This window comes from Lissotriton vulgaris, chromosome 8, assembly GCF_964263255.1.
Source record: "Lissotriton vulgaris chromosome 8, aLisVul1.2, whole genome shotgun sequence".
NCBI lineage: Eukaryota > Metazoa > Chordata > Amphibia > Caudata > Salamandridae > Lissotriton > Lissotriton vulgaris.
In genome coordinates, this window is record NC_141696.1 from 761,625,532 (window position 1) to 761,647,050 (window position 21,519).

Below are 21,519 nucleotides of genomic sequence, written 5' to 3' on the forward strand. Positions count from 1 at the left end.
AGTGCATTTGAAACTTTTTTAGATAATTTTAATCTTTAAGAATGCATTGGGGCTTGGTAGTTTAGTCTGCCCTGTTCCCATGATGCACTGGGCCAGGGACAGACTGATTTGCATATAGACAGGTTCTGAACTGGGATGGTGCAGTGAGATAAATAACGATGATGGATCAAGCCCTTATCTTTGGACTGGGTAAGAGTGGTCTGCTTAATTCAGACACTCTGTTCATCACCACCCCCTTTTCTGAATCGTTTTTGGCCACTATAGGTGTGGCAGGGTATACTCAGACATGAGTCCCTTTCTCACTGCACCATCAGGATTCAAGCAAGCCGGGCCGACGACGGCTGAAATGCCAGAAACCGGTCCCTGGTAGCTTGTCTCCTTTCTGGTGAAGAATTGGCTTGGTAGTTTAGTCTGCCCTGTTCCCATGCTTCACTGGGCCAGGGACAGACTGATTTGCATATAGCCAGGTTTTGAACTGGGATGGTGCAGTGAGATAAATAACGGTGATGGATCAAGCCCTGATCTTTGGACTGGGTAAGAGTGGTCTGCTTAATTCAGACACTCTGTTCATCACCACCCCCTTTTCTGAATCGTTTTTGGCCACTATAGGTGTGGCAGGGTATACTCAGACATGAGTCCCTTTCTCACTGCACCATCAGGACTCAAGCAAGCCGGGCCGACGACGGCTGAAATGCCAGAAACCGGTCCCCGGTAGCTTGTCTCCTTTCTGGTGAAGAATTGGCTTAGTAGTTTAGTCTGCCCTGTTCCCATGATGCACTGGGCCAGGGACAGACTGATTTGCATATAGCCAGGTTCTGAACTGGGATGGTGCAGTGAGATAAATAACGGTGATGGATCAAGCCCTGATCTTTGGACTGGGTAAGAGTGGTCTGCTTAATTCAGACACTCGGTTCATCACCACCCCCTTTTCTGAATCACACAATCAATGAGGGGCAGAAATAAGGGGGGTCTTTGAACTTATGTTTCAAATCTGATGAATAACATAGTAACGGGATCTAACACTGATCCTGCTTATTATCAAATCTTTGAGATGACCCTGGGAGGAAATCAAAAAACTGTTTTAATTAACCTTTATAATAACATCCGGAAAATAGAAATAACCAAGGTTTTTGTAGATATATTCCAAATTCTGATGAATATCGAAGATAAAGACCCTGGCGATAGATGTATTTTATGGGTGGGCGACTTTAACTGTTTTTAATGTGCACATAGTCATTTAGGCATTTGTGGCTTGGATAACCTAGAGAAGTCTCTAGCACATATTTTTCGCATACGACCCTGGGGAATCACCTTAATGATTCAATTTTCCAACTAGACTTGGGTTTCATAAACAAATTATGTACTCCACTGGTTCCCTTTGAACCTACTTTTATTGGCAGGGGATGCAAGTAAGTAATAGATTTTGCACTGATCTCAAATCGTCACTCTTGTAATGTTGTTAATTATAAAACATGTGACATTGCAATGAGTGATCCTTTTCCAATTAGCCTATACCTCTTTTTTGCGGAGAGCGCTAATAAAGAGAATGATCTAATAGATAGTCTATATAGCTATAGAGTAAGCCTAGCAAAAAAGAACGGATACACAATAAAATGGAATAAAGTAGAACCTGCAGCATTCCTTGAAACTCTTGTTAAAAACAAATACCAAGATTTCGAAATATGCCTTTCTGAGAATGATGACCAAATTAAAGTTATCAAGGCTTTCCGTAATATCGCTGCGGAAATTCATAATCTTCTTACAGGTTCTCTGAAGAAATGCAAAGATAAGGTGCAAGGATGGTTCGACCAGGACTGTAGCAAGGACCATGCACACTTTTTACTGGTACTCAAAAGCCTACCAAGGAATGTAGTTGAAATAAGACAGGCCAGAACCACATACAAACATGCAATTAAAAAACGTAAGAACCAACTAAAGCAGGAGGCCTGGCAGGTGTTACATCAAGCCTGTATGTCTAAAGATAACATAGGGTTTTGGAAGGCGGTAAATGTCCCTCTCTTCTCTGATAATAAAACCAATATAATAGAAGTGGCTATCACTGAAGAAAAGTGAGTGACTTATTTTACTGAGCTTTATCAAAAAGATGATCAAACTGATAAAGCTAGTTCTGATCAAATTGGAGGTGAGGAAACTGTATCTCGGGGATTATTCCCAATTAATGTTGAATTTTCAATATCAGAAGTTGAAATCGCTATTAGTGAGAGCGCATCAGGGAAAGCACCAGGACCGGATGGGGTGCCGGTAGATACATATAAATCCAACAACGAGCTATGGGACCCTCTTTTAAACAATGTATTAAATAGCTGCAACAAAAATGGGTTCCTCCCTATATGGCAAGAGGCTATTGTGATCCCAATTTTTTAAAAAGGAGATCGGAACTAACCAAAATGCTACCGCCCAATCTCTTTATTAGATTCACTAATGAAGGTAGCAGGGAGGGTAATACTCAACAAACTACAACTTTGAGCGTAAGAGAAAAACATTCTCTCAAAGTTCCAATATGGTTTTAGATCAGGTCTAGGGACTACAGAACAAGGCCTGAATTTAGCCCTGACCATAGCTAAGTACGTGACGGCAAAAAAAGAAAAATTATTTTTAACATTTGTCGATCTGAGCTCGGCGTTTGATTGCTTAAATCATGATAAGTTATGTATGTATTTTGTATGTATTTTATTGCTTATTGAGCGCAGCTGTCACCCAAAGGGTATCCTGGTGCTGAGACCTATCCATACATCTGGACCATATTACTGCAACTAGGAACAGATGTAAATCTGCTGAATTTTATTAAAGAGTTATATCGGGGGGCTGGGGCAAGGGTGGGGTTTGGGAATCAAGGTGAGTGTACTAATAAATTTCCCCATAAAAAAGGGAGTAAGACAGGGATGCATATTCGCACCATTCTTATTCAACTTCTATATTAATAGTGTGGCTTCCCACCTTATCCAAGACAAACAGGATTACCCTCAAGTTAAGAATGCACCGGTCCCCGTTTTATTATATGCAGATGATGCAGTAAATATGGCACGGACCCAAGTAGGCCTACAAAGATTGCTCACTAACTTCTCAAATTATATGAATGATAGGGGTCAGAAAATTAACATAAGTAAGACAAGTAAGACATTAACTATGTGTTGTACCACAAAGAGAAATCCTACATGTAAGATCTTTCTCTCGAATACACAAATAGATATAACGAATACCTTTTCTTACCTGGGCATTCATTTTGACAAGAAGGGGACCTGGACTTCGGCAGTTGAAGCAAGGTAACTGGCCTTCTCGCGCGCCATTGGGGCGGTGAGAAACTTTGCCAATAAGCTGGGGGGTCGACCTGTGCCAGTGTTGGTAGACATATATAAATCTAAATGTGTGTCTACTGCAACATACGGTGCAGGAATATGGGGGATAGCGGACACTCACAATATACAGCTTTGTGAGAACGCTTTCCTCCGTTACCTTCTAGCTGTTCTAGGGTCCACCTCTACTTATGTGTGCCATTAAGAACTAGGTATGAATTACATCTCCGACCTCATCAAAGTTAGCCCTATTCCTCTATGGCACAAGGTGTGGTTTACTGATGAGACTAGTCTTAACAGAGACATAATTATGGACTGTCTCAATCTTGACGGGGCGACTAAAATCCATTGGAATATGTACGTGAAGAAATTTTTAAACAATATCGGGAACCCCGAATACTTTGACTCCCCAACCTGCTTAGCGACAGTATCAAGGAAGAAGCTAAAAGAAATTTGCCTTCTTTCCTTAGAGAACCAACGTTGGTTGACAGAGAATAGCAGGGCCTCAGTCATGGATAATCAATTGATTCTTCATGGACAGGGGATTCAGCCATATTTGATTCTTACACAAAGTAGTTATTCTCGCATGTTACTTACACGATTTAGGAGGGGGAGTTTCTTCAGACTAGTTACATTCCCTGAGTTTAACTCCTGGTCTAAAAACCTGATATTGTGCCCCGTGACGATATGTCTGTACAATCGATATTACATTGTATATTGTTCTGCAAATTTTATTCCTTGCAGAGGAAAAGATTTGTAACATCTATGCTGAAAAAGTGGGGTATGAGACAGTGTAGACCAGCTCTCATTAGATTACAAATGCTAGAAGATGAATTGATCATGTACTTAGTGTCATCATTTAAAAAAAATATTATTAGACATCGGATCTCGATGAATTAACTAAATTCCTTAAGATACTATATTGTCCTTTTAAATGTGTTTTACTGTTACAGCATTTATACATTTTATGATGATCATGTGATTTTTAAACTGTGTCCTTATTTAGTGCTTTTGTGATTTTTATATGTAAAATCGAATAAAGCTGTTTTTGATTTGCTTTGGACATGCAACGCCTGGACAGACGGGAAGTCTAGTTCAAGCACCTTTTGTTGTTAGCGTCATTACCAGGAGATGCATTTAATGCATATATCAGTTGTTATAACAGAACTGATCCCATAGTGAAAGTAATTAAACCATATTTCTAAATTGTAAATGATGTAAACCAAAGTGACACACAAGAGGGAAACTGATGGAGCAAAGTAGGGATGGATTTAAGCCAAAAAAGGGTAGTTGAAGGCAATCCGAAGATATTGGGGTTGTTTAGAATTTGGCAGACGTCACACTTAGGCTTATGAGGAAGGTATAGCCAGGTGAACAATCTAAGTAGGTCGGACAATTTTTGGCAGATATACCACACTTGCCAAACTCCAATTACCCCCTCAGTTATTTATGCAGCAGATGTTTTCCATCCATTCCTCCTCAAACAGCATGGACTAGGGATAAGGATAGATGCGCCATATACAATCCTGAGTCATTATCATTGACATAAAAAATACTTGCCCACCCTGTGCACATTCATGGAAGTGTAAAATGAGAGAATCAAATTTTTTAAGAGGAAGGAGTGCTTCTGAGAAGAAAAATTAATTGTGTTTAAATAACTCGATAATTGGAGAATATTTATACTCATTTGGGAAAAAAATAATCTATATGAGGAAATAGCGTCCTGTGATGTTGTCGGAGGGTTTTGAAGAACAAGTGGTGTTATTTCTCCTACTCCTGCCATTTTGGCGGATTGATGACACGGAAATGGCCTAGCTAATTATCTCATGACACTAAATAGTTTTTAAGAATAGCAAGAACCAACTTCACCTTGTTAAAAACATGGGGCCTTATTTATGAAGGCCTTGCGCCACCGGTGCGTCACTTTTTCCCATGTTAAAAGTGACGCACCGGTGGCGCAAGGCCTTCATAAATAAGGCCCATGGCTTTGTTGGAAATCTCTCCACACTCTGATCTAATGAATTATTGCCAAGGACAGAAGCTGATATATAGTTATTCTGTTTGTGGACGGTTCCGTAAACCATTTTTAATGGTGCCCTGGCCTGCTGCATTCAGCTGCAGTGCTAGCACTGTAATATTTAACAAATACTGTGAATGCCTTTTGTATTTTCAAGTGCTTGTCCCGATGGATGTGGGTGTATGCCTTCTACTTGCAGGTTTTGACTTAAAGAAGAAAGAATTAGGTCCAAATTGACTAGCAATTTGCTTGGCTGTTTGGGTGATGCTAAGTGGCTCCCGCAGTGACACTGATAACATTTCACCATAAAAAGCTATGTTGCGCAAAAGGTTGATGCAAGCTCAGAGCCAAAAGTGCTTTGTGTCACAGAGCACCAACCACGATATTGTATGCAAAGAGAGTGTAATTGGGTGGTAAATTGCACACACCTCTAGGATTTCCCTCAATGCTGTATCTCATAATCTAGCGTGAACTGGCATGAAATTCTAGTTCCGCATAAAACTAAGCATAAAAAATGGGCAAGTGTATGATATCCCCTGGCTTAAGATATTTAGGCCCATTTATCATGGGTTTGTGACGCCCTTGTGCCACGCAAAAAGGCGCTTGGTGACACATATTCTCGACTCATATTTTCCAAGCCACTCAATACCACCTTGAGTAGCCCTGCATGGCGTAGTAAATGTTAAGTAGTGCAAGGCAGCATAAGCCACTTCCTTGTGTTACTCTGTCCCAGGGAGGCGTGACATGGGTGGAGGATGGATGTTCCCACGCATCCACCCATGTATTTTGCGCCCTCTCCGATTTTCCATTAGTGGTAAACCAGGGAATGAGTCAAAATGCTAGACAAGTATGTTTATTTCTCCCTCTTTCTTCCTCTTTCTGCATGTTCTGTATTATCCAGCACACATAGAAAGCGGAAAATGCTTATGAGGATTGTTTGTTCAGGAAGGTGTCCATTCAGGCACAAAAGCAATCCTGCCAACAATGCAGCAGCCCATGCACCATGGTGCTTGCTTTGGCTCTAGGCAACACAATGCTCAGTATAATGTTAAATACAGTGTATTCCTGCCCGCTCCATTTCACGCAGCTCAACAAGGTACCTGCTGTGTTGCCTTGCAGGAAAATTTGATCATTCTGCCCCCAAATTTCAATTAAATTGCACATTTTTGTGTGCCTGACTTTTTACTGATTATCATTGTGTAGAAAAAGGATCTAGAGTGTGATGCACCACAAGTACAAAACTCATGCAAGACACCATTGGTTCGCCTTTGCACCATACTGCATTTGTTTGTACAATCGAAACCAATTTCATCATCAGTCCATGACTATTTGTAAATATGACATTGCCCAAGTTTTCTTCTTACTGTTTAAGCAATGCAGAGCTGGACATTTTCACATAACAATGGTATCAATATAATACATCTGGTTTCTTTTCTTTTCATTTATCAAGGATATTTCCCGTCAACTGATATGTTTCAGATGAATGATCTCTGAAATATTCTAGGCCATACTTGCAAATCCCATTTAATAAAATGCGGTGTGTGCAGTTCGCAAAGTAAACACAACTAAAAACTGTCTGAGTCTTTCATTACTATAGCGATTGCATTTTGCAGAAGAAAGAGTTAATTCAATACTTCAGAGAGCGCTAGATTTCACATGCATGTAAATAGTTAAAAAGTATAGCTAGAAAGAAATAACGTGGAGCATTAGAACGGAAGGCAGAAATAATTAAAATGATGGCACAAAACACTAAAAACAGCTTAAGGAACATCTAAAAGCAGTCAAAATTAGTAATGCAGAAATAGCGTCTTAGAATGCCCCAGGGAAATTAGTTTTACTAAATAAAATACCAAAAGGCAAGTAAATAAAGACTATGACAAGGGAGTAACTTATGTATGGCTAGTTAAAACATTCTTACAGTGGATACATACATGGCTTGTCTTATTAAAAAAAAATCGAAATGGTCACACACTTCCCTCAACGCCTCTATTATTTTAATTTGCAATTCACTGGATAATACCTTTGTTTAGGAGCTGGCTCTTGAATACTGATTCAAGATATTCATAATATTTTATGTAGCATACATACAGCTAACACAAGGAGATTTTGGACGGAGCACTGAACATTTTCAGACACTCACCCCCAGTCACAGATCTGGGTTGAATCCATGATCATTCTTTAGCTCACTTCTCCACCTCAGTTCATACAGGTAGCCTTTTTTTGCAGCAATAATAGTGAAGTTTTGCACTAACGTTTCCCAGTTGTAAAGACCATAGTTATGTTCAATGTGGCAGCAAAATGTACACCATCTGGCAAGTATATGAAGGACTTTTATTTTACTTGGACAATTCCAAACTTTCACTTCACAACAGGCCATTTGCTCTGTATGTCACAGGCCATACAAATGAAAAATATAAGTACTGCAATTTTTGTGCCCCCTCATTTTTTAAAAACAGCAGCAACACTGGGGAATGTTATGTAAGCCAGTAAGTCCCTCAGGAATTCCTTATGTTTGCACAACTAGGGGCCTATTTATGAAAAAGTAATGCAGTGCAGCATGTCACGTTGTATGACAGGGAACAGGCAGGAGTGTGTTATACTTAAGCCCATACGGTGCATTCCTACTTTTTCCTCTGTGCTGGTGCCCTTGCACCATGGTACAACGGTGCCTGCCTCGCATGCAGGATTGATTTGAGCTGGAAGGAACACCTTCCTGCATGAAAAACAATCCTGAGAGCCATATTCCTCCATAAAGAAGAAGTAACCAGGAGAAAGATATTTCTCTCCATTACGCCTCTCCTGGGAAGGCGTATCTTTATGGGAACATTCCCAGGTTTATCAGTTCTGGTAAATCCAGGAATGCTTAAAAAATCATGAGAGTGCATGGGAACACCCACGCAATGCCCATGGAACACCTTTTGAGGGCTGTGTAGGGCAATACAGCAATTTGCTCTGCATTGCCTTACTCCAGATGTATGAGTGGCTTCATAAATTTGACTTAAGGTTTGGGTCGTATTTGCACCTTGTTGCGTGGTGCAAGAGCAATGCAAACCCGCTCGTTAATAGGCTCCCTGGATTCAGTGCTTTATTTGTAAAAGAATAAAAACTGGGGTCAAAGGTTTTGATCAGAAGCCCGCAGCTGGTGCTTTTGAAGGTTGCAGTGCCAAATTCTAAGGCTGCGTAAACTGTATACCACCGTATTCCTCTTTAATTCAAATACAATACCTCCCTGACCCTTTATCTCACTCTTGCAGGTTCTTTTTCATCCCTGCTTTCTGTCTTTGTTAACTGGTTTTCCATGTTTCTCTTCTGACTTCTTTCTCTCTTTTGTTTCTCTTTTCTCCCTTTTGCTTTGAGTGAAAATGTGATGAGGAAAAATAACTGCCAGTACCCACCTGCAAACAGCATCACAAATTAAGCTCTCCCTTGAACTGACTTCTTAAATGGATTTAGACCAGACTTTCTGATATTGCTTGAAAAATTCCTTAATAAAACCTAATGTATCCCACCAGGTTAGGACAAAATTAAATAAACAACATAGTTTGTTGCTCAGAAAAGGCCAGTGAATTGATCTGTGAATGATGCTGGGGCAGCAAATATGGCTACTAAACTGGAAAGAAATCAATGAAAATCCCCAGCGGTGGTCATGAAACTGAAAAAAACCTCAACGCTGATAAAGCAATCTTTACAAAGAGAAGACATTTTTGCCCAGAAGCCTGGGAGGTTCAGCAAAACAGTGCCACGTTAAAAAAAAAGAAGAAAGGCTGGGTAAAAAGTGTTGAATTACATTATTGACACTTTTTCTGATTGTTTTTGTCCTCGGCATCCTTCATCAAACATTAAAACCAACATTGAAATCACCTGGAGTGCAGGTCTTTGCACAAAGCACTGCTGCTCTTCTTTTACATGCTGGCTATGGTCTATTGGCGACCTGTCTCAGACCGGTTACAAAAAGCTACAGGACATATTATCAAGAACAGTGTTAAAAATCATCACCGGTTTAGCGGCAGAAAACTGCAGCTAAAACGGCGATAATGGGCTTGATAATATGCCCTTGAGAATTCCAATAGAAATCCATGTTCTGGTGTGAACATGAGCTTCTATTGGAATTCTCCAGGGCATATTATCAAGTCCATTATCGCCGCTTTAGCGGCAGTTTTCTGCTGCTAAACCGGCGATAATTATAACGCTGTTCTTGGTAATAGGCCCCTACAAGACTGTATAATTTAGAAGTCAGGCATTGACTGGTTCAACCCCTTTGTTTTATGCTTGGCAGGAACTCTCAGGCTTTAGTGCATAAACTCGTCGCTGAGTGGCAGGGGCTGACACTGAAGGAACTGGGGGGCATATTATCAAGAATGGCGATAAAATTATCGCCACTTTAGCGGCAGAAAACTGCCGCCAAAGCGGCGATAATGGGCTTGATAATATGCCCTGGAGAATTCCAATAGAATCCCAGGTTCACACCAGAACATGGACTTCTATTGGAATTCTCAAGGGCATATTATCAAGCCCATTATCGCCACATTAGCTGCAGTTTTCTGCTGCTAAAGCGGCGATCATTTTTTAAGCTGTTCTTGATAATATGCCCCCGGGTTTATAAAGATGCTGATCAGGAAGATGCACAAAGCCATTTATTGGTCGCAACATCAGCAATTTCCTAAATCACAAGGTTTGCGTCAGCAAAACATCATTTTTAAACACACTAAATCCCTTTTGGGATTCACTACTGAATTATAAAATGGGATCTGAAATGCACACCAAATCGCAATTTGGAAGGGACATACTTAGGGTGTCCCTTCCAAACTGGGAATCAGACTGCTGTGTATTAATGGTTTGCAAAAGCAATTTTAGTCAAAACGTTTGAATAGTTACCAACTTTTCAAAGGAGGTGGAATCATATTCCTTTTGCGATTGAAAAAAACACTAGGGGGAGTTATCCGTGAATGAAAGGGATATAAGGTACAGCACGAATGTTAGGCTCTTCAGCCTCACAACATGGGGAAGGTGGCCATTCTCCTGTCCTTTCGTGCACATTCCTTTCAATGTCTTTCAGTAATAACTTTCCCCATTTCTACTTTTGGTTGTGGTTCTAATTTGTATTTGATAAATCAGGAGGCGGATTCACAGTAAAAGTGTAAGAAATGGCTATTGTTTGGGCAGTCTATAAAATATCCTTCGGTTTCTGTTCACAGACATCCCCTACTACTCACCTACAAACAGATACATGGGTGGTCCTGATGAAGGTGGATACAAATTAAAAATTCCTCCGAAACATGCGTTGACTTGGTTGTGGTGAAATTCCAGCCTCCAAGTTGATCACAGATATTTCTTGAAGTGTTCTCTCTGTTTTCACCACTGGTGTATGTAATTATGGCTCGGATGGTCATGTATGAGATAAGAGTGTGTGTCTATTGTTGTGTGTGAGGTTAGGAAGGTTTTGTGTGGCTGGCTTCAGGGGGCCGATTAAACGTTTCAACATATAGGTATCATTTTCCAAAGTTTCACAGTGTATTAGGACAATAATCTAATGTATTTTAATGTGGAACAATTGAATATTTGCATTAATGAGATTCTCGTGGATTCAGAAACATGTTTTTAACTTTTTATAATCAGAAAAATTGAAAAAATATGAATACTTTTAAATATGTAATAATATGATAAATATTAGCATGATTATATTTGTGTGGGGGTTTTTCTTAGTTCCAAAGTGAAAATTCATAACAGTAGGGAGACATATTAGAATGTTTGGATTAAGCTGCCATATTGGTCATTGTATCTAGTGATAATGTACTTCACGTACATTGGATTTTTTGAGTGAGACATGCATTCTCACATGAGGTTTAATGTGTCACTTCATGCCAGCATGTATGGCAATATTCTGGGACAACCGTTCCTTGGTGAAAAGATCGAGACAGATTAAAGCTAAGCACAGGCGTTAAATCCGTTCCGCTCACGGAATTTGCGGATTTTCGGAAAATTCAGAATCCGCAAATTCTCGCGAATTTTCCGATAATTCGCAAATTCGCACGCAGCGGATTTTTTTACTTGGGGATACAATATTGCGACGCGCGGCGTTCACTTACCGTCATTCAGCGTTTGCAGAGTTGTTTTTCTCCATGTTTTGCGTGTGCTGCGCCATTTTGGATCTTGCTGCGGGATCCCGCGGGAGTTTGTCGACCGCGATTACGCCATCGTGGCTTGCCACCTTGCACAGCGAGAGTTTGTCAACGCGAGTACGTCATAAAGGCCCGTGATCACGCATCGCGGGAGTAAACAATTGCGAACTTGTAGATGCGGCGAGCATCAACAATCTCGCACTCGTGAAATTGCAAAATTTGCAATTCTGCACAAGAAATCCACCAGCAGGCAGCATAACCTTCTGAAAACGATGATTTATATCAGAATATCTCCTCAGGTTGACATTTGCCTGCACTTCTTTTTTGCAAGGAGTCCATTCTGGGGGGGGGGGAGGAAGGAAGTGCCCCACAGTCTCCAACTTCCTCTTCCTGTCCAGCAGGCTCCTCCCAGTGCTTTGTTCATGTCCTGGTCACTTTGATTTGGATCTTGACCTGGAAGGATTAATTTTTGTGGATGCTGCTGGATATTTTGATTTGAGGCCATTTTGAATTTCTTTGGATCACTTTTGGATTAGAAATGTCACAAGTAAGTTTGTTTGGGGCATTACAGTTGCTGCAACTACAATTTTGGAACTTTTTCAGAACATTAAATAAAATATATTGTGGGTAGCCACAGTATCCAGTAGGACCAGGGTTAGGTATGGGTGCATAATACAACTGTTTTGTTGAATTTCAACATGATTCAGGGCATGGATTGCATTGGATTGTGGTGATTTTTGTGTGTTTTTCGATTGTTGGGCTGTTATTGGAGCCTTTTGCCCAGGGGTACTCAGTGGTGCATGGACTGAGTCTTTCTTTGGGGCCTCTTTAATGTAAACATCATGGAGGGCATGGATGTTATTGGATTTTGGTGATTTTTGTGTGTTTTTCGATTTTTGTGCTGTTGTTGGGGCCTTTTGCCCAGGGGTACTCAGTGGTGCATGGACTGAGTCTTTCTGTGGGGTCTCTTTAATGTAAACATCATGGAGGGCATGGATGGCATTGGATTGTGGTGATTTTTGTGTGCTTTTTGATTTTTTGGGGTGTTGATGGGGCCTGTCCATGTGGGTGGGGGCCATTTTGAGGACTGGTACAGGCAGGGCCTGGCCATGTGGTTGGGGTCTAGGGGCCATTTTGAAGCCAGGCAGTGTGCTTTGTTGTGCCATAGGCCTGCACCCAGTCCGCCATGCTTTCATCCATTATGCCCAGGGGTACTCAGTGGTGCATGGGCCTAGTCTTTCTGTGGGGTGTCTTGAATTTGAACATGATTGAGGGCATGGATAGCATTGGATTGTGGTGATTTTTGTGTGTTTTTCGATTTTTTGGGGTGGTGTTGGGGCCTTTTGCCCAGGGGTACTCAGTGGTGCATGGACTGAGTCTTTCTGTGGGGTCTCTTTAATGTAAACATCATGGAGGGCATGGATGGCATTGGATTGTGGTGATTTTTGTGTGTTTTTTTTATTTTTTGGGGTGTTGATGGGGCCTGTCCATGTGGGTTAGGGCCATTTTGAGGACTGGTATAGGCAGGGCCTGGCCAGGTGGTGGGGGTCTAGGGGCCATTTTGAAGCCAGGCAGTGTGCTTTGTTGTGCTATAGGCCTGCATCCAGTCTGCCATACTTTCATCCATTATGCCCTGAGGAACTCAGTGGTGTATGGGCCTAGTCTTTTTGTGGGGTGTCTTGAATTTGAACATGATTGAGGGCATGGATGGCATTGGATTGTGGTGATTTTTGTGTGTTTTTCGATTTTTTTGGGGTGGTGTTGGGGCCTGTCCATGTGGGTGGGTGCCATTTTGAGGCCTGGTCCAGACAGGGCCTGCCCATGTGGTGGGGGTCTAGGAGCCATTTTGAATCCTGGCAGTGTGCTTTGTGCCATAGGCCTGCATCCAATGTGCCTTGCTTTCATCCATTAAGCCCAGGGGTACGCTGTCAGTGGTGCATTTTATTGGTCTTTCCATTTTGGGGGGTGGGTATAATAAAAATGCTTACTTGCAAACTCTTAATTGAAGCGCTACATATGCAACATTTATTTAACTGATGTTCCTCTGGCTTAGTTTGCTTTTAGGTGCAGAAAGATGAATCATCAGCCTCATCGTTCCTCATCAGTGCCAGGAGCAAGTCCTGCTGCGGTGTGTGCAGCACAACGTCACGTGTGGCCACAGACAACTCTGCAACTTGTGCAACTGCGGCCTGCTGTTCTGACATCTGAAGAAGATGGCCCCAAAAAAAGCTGCCCGTAGCACCTCTAGCAAGAAAGTTGCCAGTAAGGAGCAGAAGAAACAAGTGGCGCCACTTACCAAGGAGACTGGTGTGCCCACCGCCGCATTTTTTTGGGGAAAAAAAAGTATGCCTGCAGCAGCAGCGGGGTCTGCTGGGGACCAAGCTGGGAGCAGCACCTCCGCTCTATTGGGCTCAAGGCCACCACCATGACGCCAACTTAAGTCCAAGCCTTTGAGTGCTGCAGAGGCAGCCAGTATAGTTGTTCAATCACCATCGACCAGTGATGTTGGCTCATCGCAAGAAAGTAGCAGCATCCCTCAATCAACACAGGTTGTTGTAACTCATCTGACGAGTGTTCAACAACCACAGCCGCAACAACAACCACATGTGCAAGTACAAGCCCAAGTACATGTGGAAGGAGAGGCGGCGCAAGGAGATGCGCAAGCAGAGGTGCATGGAGCAGCACAAGTGCCCACAATAGTTGTACCTCCCGAAGTAGGGGCACATCAGGAAATCGACATTCAAGCCGAGGTATCATTTGAGGAAGCCACTCCTCCTGATCATTCATTGTCTTCCAGATCCCTAGCAAGGAAAAGATCAAGGATGTAAGCATGGGCGTAAAATCCGTTCCTCTCGAGGATTTTGCGGATTTTCGGTAAATTCGCAATCCGCGAGATTCGCGAATTTCCAGCAAAATCCGCAAATTCGCACGCAGCGCATTTTTTTTTGCGTGGTGATACAATTTTGCGGCGCGCGGCGTTTACTTACCGTCATTCATCGTTTGCCGAGTTATTTTTCTTGATATTTTGCGAGTGCTGCGCCATTTTGGATCTTGCTGTGGGATCCCGCGAGAATTTGGCAAGCGCGATTACGTAATTGCGGCTTGCCAACTTGTACAGCGAGAGTCTGTCAACGCGAGTACGCCGTGATCACGTAACGCGGTACTTCGCAATTGCGAGCTTGGAGATGCGGCGAGCAGCAACAATCTCGCACTCGCGAAAATACAAAATTTGCAATTCTGCACAAGAAATCCACCAGCAAGCAGCATAAACCTTCTGGAAATGATGATTTTTATCTGAATAACTCCTCAGGTTGACATTTGCCTGCACTTTTTTTGCGAGGAGTCCATTTTGGGGAGGGGGGGAAGTGGGAGGAAGGAAGTGCCCCACAGTCCTCAACTTCCTGTTCCTGTCCAGCAGGCTCCTCCCAGTGCTTTGTCCATCTCCTGGTCACTTTTCATTTGGATCTGGAGCTGGAAGGATTACTTTTTGTGGATGCTGCTGGATATTTGGATTTGAGGCCTTTTTGACTTTCTTTGGATCACTTTTGAATTAGAAATTTCACAAGTAAGTTTGTTTGGGGCATTACAGTTGCTGCAACTACAATTTTGGAATTTTCGATTTTTGGGCTGTTTTGGGGCCTTTTGCCCAGGGGTACTCAGTGGTGGGTGCACTGAGTCTTTCTGTGGGGTGTTTTGAATTTAAACATCATGGAGGGGCTGGATGGCTTATTTTATATTCTTATAGAGCGCCAGACTAGACCCCCGAAGGGGTATCTCTGCGCTATAACTGCAGGTATAGAGAGAGTAAGAGAAAGTGTCCAAGGATGGAAGGACAGTTAATAGCTGTGAAACAAATGGGTTTTTAGGTTTTTTCTAAACGCCATGTGATTAGTGATTGACCTCAGTCCGAGCGGCAATGAGTTCCATAAAACAGGTCCGGTATGGGCCAGTGCACGTCCACCTTGCCTAGTTTTCTTAATTCTAGGTACTTTGAGTAGTAGCTGGTCGCTGGAACGCAAGGAGCGTCCTGGGGTGTAAGGCTTAAAAATGTCTATAAAATACTTAGGGCTTGGGATTGTGCTGATTTTTCTGTGATTTTCGTTTTTTTGGCCTGTTGTGGCCTCTTCACCAGGGGTAGTGAGTGTTGCATGGGCCTAGTCTTTCTGTGGGTTTTCTTGAATTTATACATCACAGAGGGGCTGGATGGCTTGGGATTGTGCTGATTTGTCTGTGATTTTCGTTTTTTTGGCCTGTTGTGGACAGGCCATGTGGTTGGGGGCCATTTTGAGTGCTGCTACAGGCCCTGGCCATGTGCTGTGAGGGAGGGGGCCATTTTGAATGCAGGCAGTGTTCTCAGGCCTGCACCCATTTTGCCTAGCTTTCAGCCATTATGCACAGGGGCAGTGAGTGGTGCATGGGCCTAGTCTTTCTGTGGGTTGTCTTGAATTTAAACATCATGGAGGGGCTGGATGGCTTGGGATTGTGCTGATTTTTCTGTGATTTTCGTATTTTTTGGCCTGTTGTGGACAGGCCATGTGGTTGGGGGCCATTTTGAGTGCTGCTACAGGCCCTGGCCATGTGCTGTGAGGGAGAGGGCCATTTTGAATGCAGGCAGTGTTCTCAGGCCTGTACCCATTTTGCTTAGCTTTCACCCATTATGCCCAGGGGTAGTGAGTGGTGCATGTGCCTAGTCTTTCTGTGGGTTGTCTTGAATTTAAACATCATGGAGGGGCTGGATGGCTTGGGATTGTGCTGATTTTTCTGTGATTTTCGTTTTTTTGGCCTGTTGTGGACAGGCCATGTGGTTGGGGGCCATTTTGAGTGCTGCTACAGGCCCTGGCCATGTGCTGGGAGGGAGGGGGCCATTTTGAATGCAGGCAGTGTTCTCAGGCCTGCACCCATTTTGCCTAGCTTTCATCCATTATGCCCAGGGGTAGTGAGTGGTGCATGGGCCTAGTCTTTCTGTGGGTTGTCTTGAATTTAAACACCATGGAGGGGCTGGATGGCTTGGGATTGTGCTGATTTTTCTGTGATTTTCGTTTTTATGGCCTGTTGTAGACAGGCCATGTGGTTGGGGGCCATTTTGAGTGCTGCTACAGGCCCTGGCCATGTACTGTGAGGGAGGGGGCCATTTTGAATGCAGGCAGTGTTCTCAGGCCTGCACCCATTTTGCCTAGCTTTCATCCATTATGCCCAGGGGTAGTGAGTGGTGCATGGGCCTAGTCTTTCTGTGGGTTGTCTTGAATTTAAACATCATGGAGGGGCTGGATGGCTTGGGATTGTGCTGATTTTTCTGTGATTTTCGTTTTTTTGGCCTGTTGTGGACAGGCCATGTGGTTGGGGGCCATTTTGAGTGCTGCTACAGGCCCTGGCCATGTGCTGTGAGGGAGGGGGCCATTTTGAATGCAGGCAGTGTTCTCAGGCCTGCACCCATTTTGCCTAGCTTTCATCCATTATGCCCAGGGGTAGTGAGTGGTGCATGTGCCTAGTCTTTCTGTGGGTTGTCTTGTATTTAAACATCATGGAGGGGCTGGATGGCTTGGGATTGCGCTGATTTTTCTGTGATTGTCGTTTTTTTGGCCTGTTGTGGACAGGCCATGTGGTTGGGGGCCATTTTGAGTGCTGCTACAGGCCCTGGCCATGTGCTGTGAGGGAGGGGGCCATTTTGAATGCAGGCAGTGTTCTCAGGCCTGCACCCATTTTGCATAGCTTTCATCCATTATGCCCAGGGGTAGTGAGTGGTGCATGGGCCTAGTCTTTCTGTGGGTTGTCTTGAATTTAAACATAATGGAGGGGCTGGATGGCTTGGGATTGTGCTGATTTTTCTGTAATTTTCGTTTTTTTGGCCTGTTGTGGACAGGCCATGTGGTTGGGGGCCTTTTTGAGTGCTGCTACAGGCCCTGGCCATGTGCTGTGAGGGAGGGGGCCATTTTGAATGCAGGCAGTGTTCTCAGGCCTGCACCCATTTTGCCTAGCTTTCATCCATTATGCCCAGGGGTAGTGAGTGGTGCATGGGCCTAGTCTTTCTGTGGGTTGGCTTGAATTTAAACATCATGGAGGGGCTGGATGGCTTGGGATTGTGCTGATTTTTTTGTGATTTTCGTTTTTTTGGCCTGTTGTGGACAGGCCATGTGGTTGGGGGCCATTTTGAGTGCTGCTACGGGCCCTGGCCATGTGCTGGGAGGGAGGGGGCCTTTTAGAATGCAGGCAGTGTTCTCAGGCCTGCACCCATTTTGCCTAGCTTTCATCCATTATGCCCAGGGGTAGTGAGTGGTGCATGGGCCTAATCTTTCTGTGGGTTGTTTTGAATTTAAACATCATGGAGGGGCTGGATGGCTTGGGATTGTGCTGATTTTTCTGTGATTTTCGTTTTTTTGGCCTGTTGTTGTGGCCTTTTCACCAGGGGTAGTGACTAGTGAGTGTTGCAGGGGCCTAGTCTTTCTGTGGGGTGTCTTGAATTTAAACATCATGGAGGGCATGGGATTGTGCTGATTTTTCTGTTTTTTTAATTTTTTTGGGGTGTATAACTGAACTGATGTTCCTCTGTCTTCCATTGCTTTTAGGTGCACAAAACTTAAGAGAAACACCAGTGCCAGGAAGAAGTCCTGCAGCGGTGTGTGTGTGCAGCATAACGTCACGCGACGTCACATCTGGCCACAGACAACTCTGCAACTCGTGCAACTGCGGCCTTCTGTTCTGACCTGCTCTGAAGAAGATGGCCCCAAAAAAAGTTTTCCGTAGCTCCTCTAGCAAGAAAGTTGCCAGTAAGGAGCAGAAGAAGCAAGTTACCAAGGAGGCTGGTGTGCCGGCCGCCGCGTTTTTTGGGAGTAAAAAAAAAAGTATGCCTGCAGCAGCAGCGGGATCTGCTGGGGACCAAGCTGGGAGCAGCACCCCCGCTCCATTGGGCTCAGTGCCTCCACCACCACCACCACGCCAACTTAAGTCAAAGCCCTTGAGTGCTGCAGAGGCAGTCAGTGTACTTCTTCAATCACCATCGACCAGTGATGTTGGCTCATCGCAAGAAAGTAGCAGCAATGTCCCTGAATCAACCCAGGTTGTTGTAACTCATCTGAAAAGTGTTGAACAACCACAGCCGCAACAACAACAACATGTGCAAGTACAAGCCCAAGTGCATGTGGAAGGAGAGGCATCGCAAGGAGATGCGCAAGCAGAGGTGCATGGAGGGTCACAAGTGCCCACAATAGTTGTTCCTCCCGAAGTAGGGGCACATCAGGATATTGACAATCAAACCGAGGTATCATTTGAGGAAGCCACTCCTCCTGATGATCATTCATTGTCTTCCACATCCCTAGCAAGGAAAAGATCAAAGGGGGTGTCTACATCTTCTTCAAGCCCACCTCCTTCTGATGATCTGAATGAAGATTGGGAACCATCACGGCAGTCTGAGAGTGAGGCACACCATGATCTGACAAAGGTACCTAAGCGTAAAAGGAAGGTCGTCGAAAAAATCATAGCTATGGAGTGTGATGAGGCTCAACAAGAAGTGACGGATACTGCTGCTGATGAAGCCTCTCACGACGACGAGCCAGTCATCATAAAGGTCACTGCAGCCCCAGCGGGCATGCAGCAAAAAGACATATTGACCCTATCCCGAGAAGCTGCTGCGCGTGATGATGTTGTCGACGAGGAGGCAATGGAAGAAACACCACAATCATTGGAGTTAACTAGTACACCAACACCTACCGCTTCCATATTTCTTAGTCGCCAGAAGGGACCTGAATCCACCTCGACCTCAATTAGTGGTGGTGAAAGTGCAAAACGTACTAAAATTCGGCAATCCACATCCTCCACTTCATCTGGCATTAGCAGCAGGACCACCACCACCAGTATCGCTGCCTCCTCCGGCCCCCAAAGACATTTCAAGTCCACAGTTTGGGACTTCTTTAGTGTTTCCACAAAAAGGAAAACCTCGCCATTTGTAGCATTTGTAAGTTGGCAGTTAGTCGTGGTAAGTTTGGTTCTAACTATGGTACCGGAGGCCAGAGAGGTCATCTTGAAATAAAGCATGCTGTCCAATGGTTTGCGCACCTACAGGCGATCAAGGAAGCCCGAATTGCACGTAATGCTGTTTCATCTGATGATGACGAGGAGGAAGAAGACGTGTCAAACACTTCACTTACACCCAGTACCCCTGTCAGCAGCACACCCCATGTGAGCCACACTAAGAGTGTGGGAGAGAGTGAGACACCAATGTGAAAAAGTTCATCAGCGAGCGTAACTGGGTCGAAGATATCATCATCATCATCCCGTAAATCCTTGGTCCAGGGCAACATTAAAAAGATGTTGTTTACAGAATCGCAATATGAACGCAACCACCCACTGACGCCTCTGTATAACACTAAGCTGGCTAAAATGCTAGCTCTGGACCTTCTCCCTTTTTCTTTTGTAGAAGGGGTTGGTTTTCTAGAATTAGTGGCAGCGCTCTGCCCTAAATGGAAGGTTCCTAGCCGGTTCTATTTTGCCCGAGTTGCGGTTCCAGCACTACATGAAGATGTTCTGGAGGTGATTGGGGCAGCTTTGCAGAAGAGTGCTGTTCACACTATACATCTGACAACAGACATGTGGACCAGTGGTGCAGGCACTGATTACATGTGCATCACTGCACACTGGGTCTCTTTTTCAGGGGTTAAAGCAAAGCTAAACGCAGGTGTTGACCCGGACCAAGTTTTTAAAGCTGCTCGGAAACATGCAACACTAGCCATGTTTGGTTTGGAGAAACGTCACACAGCAGAAAACATTTTGGATGTGTTTAACACAAAGGTCCTTGACTGGCTGTCCCCAAAAAAACGCCAGGTTGGTTATGTTTCCACGGATAATGGCGCCAATGTAGTTAAGGCCATGGAGCTGGGTGACTATTTCAGAGTGCTGTGTTTGGCGCACTGTATAAACCTGGTTGTCAAAAAATTCTTGAGTGATAAAGACAGTGCAGCGTACAGGGTAGTGGAGACCTGCCGAAAAATGTGCAAACATTTCAGCCATTCTTTTAAGGCCCGGAAGCATCTGAGGAGCCTGCTATATGAACGTTAAATGCCAGTGAAAGCACTCATCCAGGAGGTGGCAACACGTTGGAACTCAACCTTCTACATGCTTGAGCGTCTGTATGAGCAGTATACCGTACTCGATCACTATTTCTTAACACAGGGTACAGCTCAGAAGGAGGACCTGAGGATGGGTGCGGCACAATGGGACATAGTTAAAAGCCTGACACGCATGCTTCGTCCTTTTGAGTTCTTCACGCGTGCAGTCAGCAAGGACTGTAATTTGGGAAAAGCTATCCCATTGTTGTACATGCTGGAGCACCAACTGAAGGAGGTGTGTTCTGTGTTTCAAAAAGATGAAGAAAACCAAGACCCTTTTGTTCTGGCGGAGAAATTATTAGAGCGCCTACAAGGTGATGAACGTCTTAAAATGATCCACTCAAACCAGCATTACATTTGTGCTACTATTCTGGACCCACGCTACAAAAAGGCGCTGGCAGGCCAAGCATTCTTTCCTTTTGCTGATGAAGATGTTACAAAGTACAAACAGTGGCTAGCCTCCTCAGCCAAGAGGTTTGAAAGAGAACGGCAGAAAATTGAAGGAAAATTCAGTACATCAGCATCAGCAGGCCATCCCCAGTCACAATAATCCACTTCCGCACCTGTGGCTGCGGCACAAGTGACCTCTCAGCCGTTAAAGAGACCGGCAACCGGATCATCTGCACCACCAGACACAACAGTAACATTGGAGGCTGAAGAGGATTGGCTAGCTCGGCTTGGGTTTGGTTCTCAAAAGGTCACAGCAACAGCTAAGCAAAGTGGAGGAACCTTGGAGGAGCACCTTGAGTCGATGGTGAAGGACTATCTGAATGACTCAACAGAGGTCTATGTTAATGCTGACCCATTGGCGTATTGGCATGGGAAAAAAGAATTGTGGCCACAGCTCTCCAACCTGGCTTTAAACTACTTGTCTTGCCCACTCGCAAGTGTGTCTTCTGAACGTGTTTTCAGTGCTGCTGGTGGCATTGTAACTTCCAAACGGAGCCGCCTCTCGCCCAAAAATGTGGAGA